At 40.8% G+C, this 14,416-nt stretch overlaps 1 pseudogene across 1 annotated transcript in view; it reads left to right on the plus strand.

The window, feature by feature from the left end:
* Positions 1–12,258: 12,258 nt before the first annotated feature.
* The window catches only part of LOC148094713 (carnitine O-palmitoyltransferase 1, liver isoform-like), a 35,003-nt pseudogene continuing 32,845 nt past the window's right edge, over positions 12,259–14,416 (plus strand). Inside the window, exons 1-3 of the transcript XR_015718451.1 lie at positions 12,259–12,327; positions 12,459–12,546; positions 12,718–12,913. The product of XR_015718451.1 is annotated as a carnitine O-palmitoyltransferase 1, liver isoform-like (transcript). The remainder of the gene's footprint in view (positions 12,328–12,458; positions 12,547–12,717; positions 12,914–14,416) is intronic.

Below are 14,416 nucleotides of genomic sequence, written 5' to 3' on the forward strand. Positions count from 1 at the left end.
TGTGAATGTATAAAGTGTGTTAAAGTGTTGTAGAAGTGTGAAGAAAGGGTCTCCAGTATGAAGAGTTGGACAGCACCAGGCCCTGACCAATGTTCCCTCTAATGTTTCACGTGTCTGAGCGAACACACAAACTCCCTGAGCGTCCCTTGGACCACTGTGAGCGACAGCAGGCGTGTGCACTGTGGTCACGCCAGCATCGAATCCATCCAAGTCACATGGTTTATTAAAATAATCAAATTACAGCATTTACATTTATGTTAGACGACTTTTAATTAACTGCTGTAGCCCACTTACAATGGAAATGTAAAAAAATCTAGCCATTGACCTGTGTAGTATGTTAACACTATTGGAAGTAAAAATAACTTGAACTCCAATTTTGAAAACAAAACTTTCTTTCTTTCTTTTTTTTTTAAAATAAATCTCTGACTGTATTATGAGTCTGTGGTCTGGGAGAGAGTCTGTAACTCTGTCTGCAAAACACAGTATATAACGACCAATGTTGGGCAATTAATTACATAGTTACTTCTTCAAAAAAGTAACTCAGTTTTGAAAACAACAAAGTTTTTTGCAGCTATTTTTTTTTTAAAATGCAGCCAAGGCGATTTTTTTCAATAAACATTTCAAACTATTTACAGAACAATCAGCTGTTCTGCATCAAATCTGATGCCACACAAATTATTTGTGCCACTCCAAAAAAAAAAAAATTTCTGTCCACTATGAGATGAAGGAGAACAACAGCCTGATACCTGCAGGCCTGACAGCAGCAGATGTATCACTGCTGTAACACCTGTAACATTCAGCAGTCGCCTCATTGTTATGACACACAACAAAACTATTGACTACACTTCACACTAACTACACACTAACTACACAAGATTTGCGCTAAACGTCGCAAATCTCTCACATCTCAAAACACCGCCGTCACTAAAAATTCACTCCATTTCTTAACAACTCGATGCCACGTTGCCATATCATTTTTTGATTGGTCGACAGGGTACCTTTTTGGACGAATAGGAAAGGAAGAGGGGGGTGGGGTTTGTTTTTGCTCACAGGCTTTCGAGTGTTTTCCTTATAAAACGCTGTTTTTTACCGTTTCTTCCCGCAGTAAATATAAACAATGACAGTATTCAGGAAGAAAACCAAACATTGCATATTTTTTTATCACAACTCTGGTTTTTCGTGGCCGATCAACACAATTTAAAAACTGGTATAAAGTCCACACTTTTTCCGTCAGTTGTTCCGTCTGTCCTGCTCACATCTCCAATGGTTGTACACATTGTCATTAACGTGGCTTCACTCCTCATCAGCCACACCGCTTTGCCAGCTAAAACACCGGTGTCGACACTGTCATAGCCTGTCAATGACGTTGATTGGCTGCGTATATACACATTATTGGCTGAACTATGGGATAAGTTGACATCGTTCTAATCCCAAATGGGAGCAGCCAGTCACTTACTAACACTGCAAAACAGGATTGTTGAAGTATTAATTTTAATTTCAATTCAGGTTAGATTTTTTTTGTGCGCAACGCAGATTTTCTGTGCGCAGAGACCGTGCCAGCAGTGCGCAATTGCGCACGTGCGCAGCTTAGAGGGAACATTGGCCCTGACATAGTTCACGCCTACTGGCTGAAGAAGCTGACTCCACTCCACGAGCACCTGAATGAATAATGAACCAGCTGCTAGTTGACGAGAGACACCCGGAATGGCTAACCGAAGGCCGGACAGTCCTGATCCTCAAGGACCCCCAGAAGGGACCAGTCCCCTCCAACTACCGACCAATAACCTGCCTCAGCACCACGTGGAAGCTCCTGTCAGGCATCATGGCGGCTAAGATGAACAGGCACATGGGTCAATACATAAGCGGGGCACAGAAAGGAATTGGCAAGAATACCAGAGGCGCAAAACACCAGCTACTGGCAGACCAAGCAGTCAGCCAAGACTGCAGGACCAGACTGACCAACCTGTGCACTGCCTGGATTGATTACAAGAAGGCCTATGACTCAATGTCCCACACCTGGAACCTGGAATGCCTAGAACTATATAAGATCAACAGGACCCTGAGAGCCTTCATCAGGAACTCAATGGGGATGTGACGGACACACTCAAGCCCATAGCACAAGTCACCATCAAGTGCGGGATCTACCAAGGAGATGCTCTGTCCCCACTGCTGTTCTGCATAGGCCTGAACCCGCTCAGTGAGATCATTACGGACTATGGAACGGAGCAGTTGTCAGCCACCTCCTGTACATGGATGACATCAAGCTGTATGCCAAGAGTGAACGAGACATCGATTCACTGATCCACACCACCAGGATATACAGCAATGACATCAGAATGTCGTTCGGGCTGGGGAAGTGTAGTCGGATGATAACAAAGAGAGGGAAGGTAGTCAGAACAGAGGGGTTAAAACTACCAGAAGGCAACATTGCAGACATAGAGGACAGTTACAAGTACCTGGGGATCCCGCAGGCGAATGGGAACCATGAAGAGGCAGCTAGGAAAGCTGAACCACCAAATACCTGCAGAGGGTCAGGCAAATCCTGAGGAGTCAGATGAACGGTAAGAACAAGATCCGGGCCATCAACACCTACGCCCTGCCCGTGATCAGGTACCCCGCTGGGGTAATAGGCTGGCCAAAGGAGGAGATAGAAGCCACTGACATCAAGACAAGAAAGCTCCTTACCATGCATGGAGGGTTTCACCCCAAGTCCAGCACCCTGAGGCTGTACGCTAAGTGGAAGGAAGGGGGCCGGGGACTGGTGAGTGTCAGCACCACAGTCCAGGATGAGACAAGGAACATCCACAAATACGTCAGTAAGATGGCCCCAACTGACAGCATGCTCAGTGAATACCTCAGGCAGCAGAAACCCAAGAAAGAGGAGGGAGACGAGGAACCATCATGGAAGGACAGGCCCCTGCACGGTATGTACCACCGGCAGATAGAGGAGGTGGCTGATATCCAGAAATCCTACCAGTGGCTGGACAAAGCTGGACTGAAAGACAGCACAGAGGCACTAATCATGGCAGCACAAGAACAAGCTCTGAGTACAAGATCCATAGAGGCTGGGGTCTATCACACCAGGCAAGACCCCAGGTGCAGGCTGTGTAAAGATGCCCCAGAGACAATCCAGCACATAACAGCAGGGTGCAAGATGCTAGCAGGCAGGGCATACATGGTACGCCATAACCAAGTGGCCGGCATAGTGTACAGGAACATCTGCTTTGGTGAAAAGAAAATTCCTTCTTGCACAATGTGCATAATACTTTGTCCTATCTAGATGGCAAATGTGCGTCTATCATTTTGGATAGTTGATTGGCTCAGCTGCGTCACTACCAGATCAACTGCCCATTTGCGTTGACAGAAACATTTCAGAGAGTTTGAGTCATTCTACACTAGTGATGTGTCGGTCGCGAACGAAATAGACCGGATCTTTGACGTGAACGACGCGAGCCAGTGTTGTGCCAAAGTAATTACCCCCGGCAAAAATTGTTTCCCCATCTACGAGAGCGCGCAAAGTAGGAGGAGCCACTTGCCCAGCTCCGTTCTGTACGCTACTTGTCACTGATGTGCAGTCGACGCAATAAAGAGTAAAAGCTGGAAAACAGCAGACTCGATTAATTTAATAGTTTCGTGACATTGTAATGTGCCGTGTGGAAGACAATTTACCTTAAACTGTACACTGAAATAACCAAAATACTTTGTCTAGAAAAAGACTTTGATACTATAATACTGTAAAACCCGACGCGCTCATGGAAACACGTCGCTCTCCAGTGAATTTACACTCAGTTTACACTTTGTAGCGAAGCTATCACGAAGGAGTTTATTTGCAAAATCAATCACAGTATAACCCATAACTACAGTAACTTTGGAGAGGATTTCTTATTCACAGCAAAAGTTATGGAGGGATACAGATTTTATCAGGCTGTGTGGCATCGGCTGCCAAAATGTGTGCCCCCCCTCAGTATTCACTGAGCACGCTGGCAAAAAACTTGGCGGAGTTTTTCTTTGTAAATAAATAAAATTGAAAACAACATTTAAATATATATATCGTCTTTGTAAGTAACAGGGCTTTTCAAAATTTTGCAAAAGTTATGGAGGGATACAGACTTTACCGGGCTGTGTGGCATCGGCTGCCAAAATGTGTGTGTGTGTGTGTCCCCCCATCTGTAGTCCACATTGGCGTTGCTATCACAAAGGGTATATTTGCAAAATAAGTCACAGTATAACCAATATTTTGGTTTTTTATTTTGCCCTTTGTTTTTTCCTGAGCTTTGACCACATTGTCCTTCACCAGTTCCAACAGCTTTTGATGCTTTTCAATGTCTTCCGACCGCTCCTCCTGCCCCACAATGTCTTCCACACTCTCATCAACCTTTGAATCAAAAGACATGTCTATCATTACTATACTTTGCATAAGATACACAGATAATACATAAAAGAACTGAGAAATACAGTGAAAATTTACATTAAGTGTCTTGTGGTTTTAAGACACAATGTATTTCTGGCAAAGCTTGTAGCGTGTATTGATTGGACATGAAGAAAACTGTTATTGAGGGGTGGAACAATCCATAAAAATATTCAGTGGTGTAGTGCTTTTATGGCGGTGACGTAGCATCCATTGAAACTGATCTGCCTGCGCCTCAAAAACTAAAAAAGTTTCGTTGTGTGGGATTTTCGTGTAGTTTGTCACAGACAGAAAGACATACCATGAACTCTTCTGGGATTTCGGAAGGATAGTGAGCCTCTCTGCCAAACATTAGGTAATAAGGTGAGTATTTGGTGCTCACTTGTTTTTTAGTTCTGAGTCCAAACATTACAGCATCCAGATACTCATCCCACATTTCTGGTTGGTCGCCAACAACTTTACACAGGGCTCTGACAATGAAAGCACATAGAAGACATTCATATGAAAGATCATTTAAATTTTTTAATAGTTTAATGTCATGCATTAATGTTTTGGTTGAAGGGAACCCCCATAAATGTATAACATGTACTCCAAGAATTTACCTCTGGATGGTGCCATTTATTCTCTCCACCAGCCCATTCGTTTGAGGGTGATCGGGGGAGCAGAGGCTTCTTTTAATTTTTAACAATCCGCAAACCCTTTTGTTGAGCTGCAAAAGAAAGTTATATACACTGGCTATAAGCACATTACAATAAGAATTTAAATAAACAGCTGTCATGCTAATATCTCAAAAATAGATTTATAAAGAACAGAAAATTAACCATTTTCAAAAAATTATTCAAATATGAGTTCACATATTTTTGCCAAAGACTAAAGTACTGGTCAGTAAGAATCCTTTTCGGGGCTTCGAACTGGTGGACCAATTTTATGAGACAGTTTGTCACTTCCCTGGCTGATTTTGACTTTAAAGGGTATGCTTGTGGCCATTTTGTAAAAATAATCAATAAAAACACATATGTATTGATGTCCATTGTTGGTTTCAGTAAGTTTTCCAATAAGGTCCATCCCAACCAGTTCAAATGGCTGAGAGACCTTAAAAACAAAATCATAGTTAAGTTAATAATACTGAAATTACACAAAATGCTAGTCTACTGTTAGAATTTTTTCAAGTATATAATCAGTAGGTTTGTAAGCAATGAAATTTTGTAAGCAATGAAAACATTGTGTGATTAAATGTGATTATTTGCTATGGTCGATGACTAACCTTTATCGGAACGTATTCTACTGGTGTTTTAATTGTTGCAGCACTTGCCTGGCAAAGTGCACACTGGGAAACCTAATCAAAAATAAAAGCAATTCAATAAGAAACACAAGAGTTGATGATCAAGGTTTACATAACTTATTTTGAGAGATACAGAAACATTGCTGTGTTCCTCTTAAAATAAGTTAGCTGTAGTCGAATTACATAGAGTTTGTTTTGGAGTACCCACCCAATTATTGATGTCCACTGACATCCCTGGCCAGTAGAGCCGCTTTGAAATGGCTTTTCTTGTTTTTGTTTGTCCGCAATGGGCCCCAGTAGGACTGGCATGAAAATTGTGTTTGCCTCATCAGCCCCACAGACTACCGTTTGTCATGATTAGGCTGTGTGGCAGGCAGGAGAGGACCCAAACGCAAACTCACGGGGACACGGGGAATAAACTCAGAAAGCACAACTTTATTGCTGGAAAGACAGATCATGAGTAATACAAAACTAAACTGGGAAAAACTAAATATAAAGCTCACCAGGAAACACAGGGAGAATCACACACAGCATGAGGGAGAACACGACCCAGAACTGAGGGAGACGCAGACATAAATACACAGAGGGTTAATGAGGGAAGTGGGAGCACACGGGGAACACAGGTGACACTGATAATCATAACAAGACACGGCAGGAGTAAATGCAACACTGACGGGAGACTGTCAAAGTAAAACAGGAAGTACACAGAGGTGCAGACAGGAGGAGAGAGAGCACGGGGAGCTAAATAAGCTAAATAAGGAACATCTTAACTAAACAACCCAGGAACCAAGGCATAAATAAAGAACAAAATACAAAACACACGAAAACTAAGAATACTGGGCCAACATGGCCCAAGACCATGACACCGTTGTCTTTATGGTTTTGTCTGTGCCTTTGTAGTGCCAGTAAAACAGCTGCTCCCCTAAACATAAACAAGAAAATAGAAAAGTTTATTATAGCTGTTTAAACCACGACAGGTCTGTATGTGGTAAAAGTCATGACAATACATCTTGAATGTAATAAATCAATTATGTATGTGATATAATTTGGGGGTGACTATTGGACTGGTTCTCTATATTTATGATAGTATGACTACTTCAGAAGCCAAAAAGATTATGCCACACACAAGCAGTAGCGGTTTTAGATACGGGCGACACGGGCGGTTGCCCGGGGCGGCATCGTGGTGGGGGGCGCCATCACCGGCATCGGCAAAAAAAAAATGCTCGTACTCATGCTGCCCCGACGTCAGCCAACGCATATTGGGAATGGCATAGGCACCGATTGGTTTTCTATCGCCCATTTGCTGGGAGTAAGGGCGCCCTTCGTTTGCGAGGAGCGCCTGCTGCTTGTGACACAGGGAAGAGGGGCGGCGGGGGATTTTCTAACCGCAGCATCTAATAACCAACTCGCAAAGTAAAACAAAATAAAAACAAACCAACAAACACAAAAACACCAGACATTATGATACAGACTTATAATTTTCACCGATGTTTTTTTAAATTTTATCTGTGTTTTTTTAATTCTATACACAAAAAGTGAGCGCGAGAGCCCTCGGCGCGCCTGCTCGCTGCTGAAGTCAAAGTAAACTTTATTGTCATCTCCGCTACAGTCCAGTATATAGAGAGACGAGACGACGAGGCTCCAGTTACAGCAGTGCAAGTAAACAAACAATAAATATAAGAAGAGTAAGAAAATAAATATACACGTTAGGACTCGGGGTAAAGGGATCAATAACAATTTAGAGGGAGTGTTCGCCCAGGGCGCCAAACAGGCTAGGACCGCCACTGCACACGAGACTGTATTAGTGATACTAAAAAAAGTGATGGATGTGTAAAGCCATTATAACTAATGGCCTTCTGATATCATGGAGTTATTTTTAATACAAATATCAATTCAAAGTAGTTTAATTCCACATGCTGTCAGTAATTTTACACATATGTAATTTAAAGACATAAAGACATAACAGTGGGTACACCTGCGTAAAAGGGTTTGGCACATACCACTCCAAAAGTAATTACGACATAATATAATGTAGTTAAGCTATAAAAGGACAAAAACAGTTCTTAGTTAACGCTGTCTACTTAATAACAAAACGTAAAACTTAATAAACGCCCATGTGCCTATTAACCGGGGTTAACTAGGTCAAAGAAAGGTTAAGCTAATTAAATCGGTTAGTGCAAATTAAGACTACACATTATGCCATTGTATATGTGTTAATATTTATGTATTGATGACATTTATAAATGCTACAAAGTTGCTGTTATTACCTCCAATGTTGTAAATAGCTGCTTTTCTTCGGAGAAAAAGCTTCTCTTTCTTCGTGAAAAGCGCTGGATACTCGCCTTTCAGTTTATATGCAACCAAAATCTTGTACTCGTCTGGTTCCATCCTCTTGTGGTGTTTGTAATTTTCGAAAACAAATTGTAAAGTAATCTCAGAGGCACTCTGGTTTTCGGTTCGTGGGCACAACGTGAGCTAATTTACATAATTGATGAGGAAAACCCACGTGACCGGAGATTTTGGAAAAATTTGACAATGTTGGAGTCGAGTAGGCCTACGAAAGGTTGGCCAAAACTAACTTGCAAAATTTTGAAAAGCCCTGTTACTTACAAAGACGATATATATATTTAAATGTTGTTTTCAATTTTATTTATTTACAAAGAAAAACTCCGCCAAGTTTTTTGCCAGCGTGCTCAGTGAATACTGAGGGGGGGGGGGGCACACATTTTGGCAGCCGATGCCACACAGCCTGATAAAATCTGTATCCCTCCATAACTTTTGCTGTGAATAAGAAATACTCTCCAAAGTTACTGTAGTTATGGGTTATACTGTGATTGATTTTGCAAATAAACTCCTTGGTGATAGCTTCGCTACAAAGTGTAAACCGAGTGTAAATTCACTGGAGAGCGACGTGTTTCCATGATCTGGTTTTACAGTATTATAGTATCAAAGTCTTTTTCTAGACAAAGTATTCCGGCAGGTTATTTCAGTGTACAGTTTAAGGTAAATTGTCTTCCACACAGCACATTACAATGTCACGAAACTATTAAATTAATCGAGTCTGCTGTTTTCCAGCTTTTACTCTTTATTGCATCGACTGCACATCAGTGACAAGTAGCGTACAGAACGGAGCTGGGCAAGTGGCTCCTCCTACTTTGCGTGCTCTCGTAGATGGGAACTACTTTGGCACAACACCGGCTCTTTATCGCGAGCCGTGGGTTTTTTTTCTTTCTCTCTCACTCACACTTTTTTTCTGCTTCACTCCGTGTGCGAGCTTTGTGCTTTGCGCTGGGCAGATGGGGGAGGGGCGGTAGTTACACTCGCAGTAGCACAGGAACAGAGCCAGAGAGAAAGAGACTCAGGGACAACAACATCACATTAGAAAGGTATAGTAATCATCCACAACTATTTTCAGTTGCAGATGATAAAGGATTCAGAAAGTTTAGTCATGCAGGCCCATATGACAGAGAATGTGCATCTTCTTTTTGTTTTCATATTATAATTTATATTTAATTGTGTTGTGGTTGGCAGTGTTTTGTGTTGTTTCACTTTAAATTAGTTTAAAAGGAAAAAGCTGAAAATTGAAATAGTTAAAAGTTGAAATGTAAATAGTTCGTTTTTGTATTATATGATTTATTTATAACATTGTAGGTGGAGTGAATAAATAAAAGTATATTTACGGTGGCCCCTAGAGACAAAACACGTAAAAACTCCAAAACACGTACAAAACACAACAGAAGTGCTCCAGGATGCTGGGTGCAGTGTTGAGCTTTTGTTACCTCGTGGCTACACAAGCCAGCAAGTACCAACAACCGGATTTGGTGTGTGGTAGCAACAGGTAAATGAACATTTTTTTAAATTATTTGAATATATATGAGTGCTTGTATATAAATACACAAACAATAGAAATATGCTTTCAATTGTGTAATTTAAGTGATCTAGGTAGCTCTGTTTTGGAGTTCGTACATGCTTTGTCTCTAGGGGCCACCGTAAATATTTATATATAAACATATATAAGTAAAACCACTTTTTTTTTACATTAGTAATTCCTTTTGTGCATAATTTTATATTGTTGTTAATAATAAATTAATTAAAGCAACAACACAACCTGAAGAGCCGGTTGGGAGCCGAAAGAGCCGGTTCTCTAAAAAGAGCCGTAAATCCCATCACTATTCTACACTCCAGATACGTTCTATATTACGTTGACCGCGATGGCGGATTAATTTGCGTTAACGTATAATTTTGACAGCACTACTTTTAACCTGAAGCTTCTGGCTCTGAGCTTTGAATGAGTCAAATGTGTTTGTGGTGGCTCTGCTGCAGTTTTGACAAACGCTTTGTTTTACTCACAGTGAGTTGCTTCACAGCCATAATATTAATGTGAAGGTGCCAGAAATGTTTCCTGTGCTCGCCTGCCAGTGCAGAAAAGTATAGCATCTTCTAAATATATGATTATTTAAAGCATGACTGGTGGGAGGAATACGTCTATTTAAGGAGCCGAGGTCCCATAATGGTCAACAGTAACTACTATGGAATGGTAACCACTGCTTCTTTATATAATTACATGTTTACATTCTGAGCTAAGGTTAGGAGTTATATTAACGTCAGAATGTTTTATTTTCTTTACCTGTGATCTTGATTAAATCTGCACCTCATATCCTGTTGTCATTTTTAAACCTGAGCTTCCTGTCAGTCCAGCTCAACCTTTAGCCTTATCTTGTTGGCTATGTTTTTAGAGAGATGATTTCATTCTCCTTCCTTTGGTTCTTAATCAAAAATCTTCTCATGGTTGTCTGTTAAAAAACATCTTCTATCCCTTGTGTGGTCCTTCCAGGATTTTCTGTACGTGACACCAACCTCAGTGCAGGCGGCCAGGGCAGGGAACACGATCACTGCCCTGCTGCTCTACCGCCGCAAGGTGAACCGGGAGGAACTGAAGCTGGTGAGGCTGCACACATTTCTGCAGATTGGAAAAATAATAAGATGCAGTGGGTTTACATGCATTTATTTTGGGGTGACAAACACTTTTGTCCATGTTTTTTTTAAAAAAGGAAAAAAAAAGACTATGCGCATCGCTTGCAGATTCTTTGCATCAGTAGTCTGCAAAATTCAGTGTCTCTCAGCCTGTAATGATGAGCTCCTGTTTTATTATGTCGACCAGAATGTATTCATTCACGTATTCAAAGTTCACATTCAGTTTTAATACAGAGGCGTTAAATGGAAATGTTGCATTAATATCGTGGCGTTGCTTTTATACACTTGGACTCAATGGAATTTTATTCCCATCAGTTAATTGGACTGATGAGAATAAAAGACTACAATATTTGTAACCAATTGCAAAGACTATAAGCAGAGGTGTGGACTCAAGTCACATGACTTGGACTTGAGTCTGACTCGAGTCATTAATTTTATGACTTTAGACTTGACTTGAAAAAATGTTCTAAGACTGTGACTTGACTTGGACTTTTACACCAATGACCTGGGACTTGAATTGGACTTGAACTGGTTTACTTGAAAAGACTTGATATTTCACCCCACATCTAAAATTTAACACGCATATTATATAGAAAGTGTGCACCATTAATTCAATTCATTCATTTATTCAAACCACACTCCGTATGCATGTCCCAAAAAAGAAATATAGTTTTATGTACCTGAAAAAAAGTGATTTTTTTCAGGTACATAAACTATGAAGTAGTCAATAAAAAAACCAAATGCAATATACAAAACATGCAAGTAGAGAATCACAGACAGAGATGGAACAACCTCCAACTTTGTCCGACAGTTGAAGTTGCATAAAGAACGGTAGGTGGTGCTTCTCTTTTACTACGATGAGATAGCTGACTTCATCTAACTAGCAAATGTTGTCCAGGGTACGTTGATGATACAGTTTGGTTTTAATGTGTACGATATTTCTGACATGCTATTTTAAAGTCCTACAAGCGCATCCAAGAATAACATGCAGCTTATCTCAGAATTGTCGGTGAAAATTATTCTTGGAGCTAAGTGTAATTGAGCTGCATTTTATAGAGGTGCAATTTCACAATTTGTGTATATTTTCTAAGTTGAGTATTTCATCATGTGTTGAGAAAAACAGAGATTTAAACATCACATGGTCTAATATTTACAGTTAGCATAACTGCAACATTCTTTTTTTTCATTTTTTTTTTATAAAGAATCGAAAGGACTTGAAATTCAAAGTTTCAGACTTGTGACTTTACTCGGACTTTTACACCAGTGACTTGAGACTCGACTCTGACTTGCCTGACATTACGTGAGACTTGACTTGTGACTTGAGGATAAAGACTTGAGACTTACTTGAGACTTGCAAAACAATGACTTGGTCCCACCTCTGACTATAAGTATTCTCTCTGTTTATATCCATCCAACTCAAATCTTGCACGCTCTCTTTGAGTCTGTGGGGACAGAAATGGTAGTTAAAATCAACATGAAAGGCAGTTAAAGAATTAACTCTTGGCTGCATCCATGCTGTAGCCCACAGCCCATTGTGGGATGTGGGTACACACGCCCTTGATAGTCAGTTTATTCTGGGAGTGACTCTTGTTTCATGGGGTACTGCAGAACCTTTGATGCGCTCTACCCACCTCCTTTCTTCCACAGAGAGCAGGACAGAAGGGTGCAGCCGTCTGTCGCGGCTGAATTTAGTGATTATGTGAAATACTTTGTGTTATCTAGTGAGGGTCACATGGTTTAGTGTCCATTTAAAATGAAAGGAAGATAAACAATGTGTTTGTCTTTGTGCTGTAGAGCCACGTTCCGGGTACCGTCATCCCCCTGTGTGCTGCTCAGTGTGAGAGGATGTTCAACACAACACGCACACCAGGAGTCGAGACTGGTAACACACACATACTCAGTACATAAAGATGCACTTTGATAGATGTACTTCTCTCGCTGTTTCTCTGTCATCTCTTTCATCTTTAAATAAATCTGTCATGGTTACGTCTTGTAAAAAAAATGGTATTATTGCAGATGGTATACTATAGCACATCCATACTATTTTCCACAGATGTGCTCCAGCACTGGCTAGACAGCGAGTTTGTAGCAGTGTACCACAGGGGGCGCTATTTTTGCCTGTGGGTGTACCAGGCAGGCCGCCTGCTGTCCTCCAGGGAGATTGAACACCAGATCCAGAGGATCCTGGATGACGCTTCACCCCCGCTTCCTGGAGAGGAGAAGCTGGGAGCTCTCACTGCTGGAGACAGGTGCGTACAAAGTGGCAGCCCCTGATGCATCCTGGTATTCTTACTTCTGCCTCCAAAAATTTGACATGGCACAGTGTGGTGCTGTTGGAATTTTCTAAATGTGGGGGAAAAGTGGGTGATGTCACATGACTTTTTTTTTTGCCTTTTTCTAACTTGACTAACTGTGAAATATTTGGGAGAAATATGAAAAGCTCATCACAGGTTCTAGTCTGTAGTTAAGGAGAGATGAGAGTTTTTAAAACTTAGCAAACCTTTTAAAATTAACATTTTTCTTTAATTAAAATAAAGCAATTAAATTTTTATTTAATTTCTTTACTGAAACACGGTCAGTTGTATAAAGCTGTCTGAACCTGCTGTCTTTATATTTGGCGGGTTGCTCAGAGGCAGCTCACAGAGACGAGCCACAGTGCGACCACTGGATGGCACCATAATAAACTAATCAGAGCTCCTGGAACCGCTCATGATCCAAAGCACACCACATCTGTAAAACGTGCAGGTTTGAGTGTGCACAGCTGCCAGTGGCATTGGGACACTGAGATAAGATAAGAAGAACTTTATCCCGTGGGAAATTCTTTTGTCATACACATGTTCAATGCAGCAAGAGAGACAGAGGAACAGGGGAATAAGATAATAATAATAATAATAATAATAATAATAATAATAATAATAATAATAATACATTTTATTTAAAAAAATAGCGCCTATCAAAGCACCCAAGGACACTGTACAACAGATAAAAACACAAAAACTGAAAATATGATGATATACAAATATATACCATAAGAATACTTGTATACAGTAATATACAGTTGGATAGTGCAAAATATAATATCAAATAACTCTAACAAAGTAACGATGTAACTATATCCTGGAAAGTAAATAGCTTAGCTATCAGTGCAGGTGATTCTGTTTATTGATGATGTAACACAGGACAGAAGCAGCCGACTGAATTCTGGGGTGTTCAGACACATACTGTCTGCTCACATCAGCTAAATGTAGTAAAACTGATTAGGCACTGTTTCATAATACAGATGCATAATGTCCCAAAACATGAGACAAAGCAACCAAGGAGCTTATTGAAGCAAACAGGTTTAATCCGGCCCACGAGATGATGTTGTAAATTAAAAAATCAGCAGCAATTTTTCAAAAAAGAAACTCCTGTTCCAGTTGCGTCCCTCCGTGAATCCCTCTCTCTGCCCGCCGGCATCCAACTTAAAATAATAGACTTGTGGTGTGACTCAGATTTGAAGGGCAAATTTGCCACAACTGGCTCGAACACATTTTATCATAATCTCCTGCCAGGTTACCCCAACTTGACTCGACAGTCCTCGCTGCAAAACCGTTGTGCATGTTCACAACCAATTATCTTTGTGAGCAAGTTTTCTCTGCAATGAGCATAAATAAAACAAACCTGCGCTCAAGGCTCACACACAAGCACTTGAATCACATCCTGAAGTTAGCTGCCATTCAGGATGTGACGCCTGATATTGATGAGCTGGTGAA

The sequence above is a fragment of the Neolamprologus brichardi genome, unplaced genomic scaffold (genome assembly GCF_056152115.1).
Source record: "Neolamprologus brichardi isolate AB-2024 unplaced genomic scaffold, ASM5615211v1 NODE_ptg000031l+_length_7269946_cov_1, whole genome shotgun sequence".
In the NCBI taxonomy this organism is placed as follows: Eukaryota; Metazoa; Chordata; class Actinopteri; order Cichliformes; family Cichlidae; genus Neolamprologus; species Neolamprologus brichardi.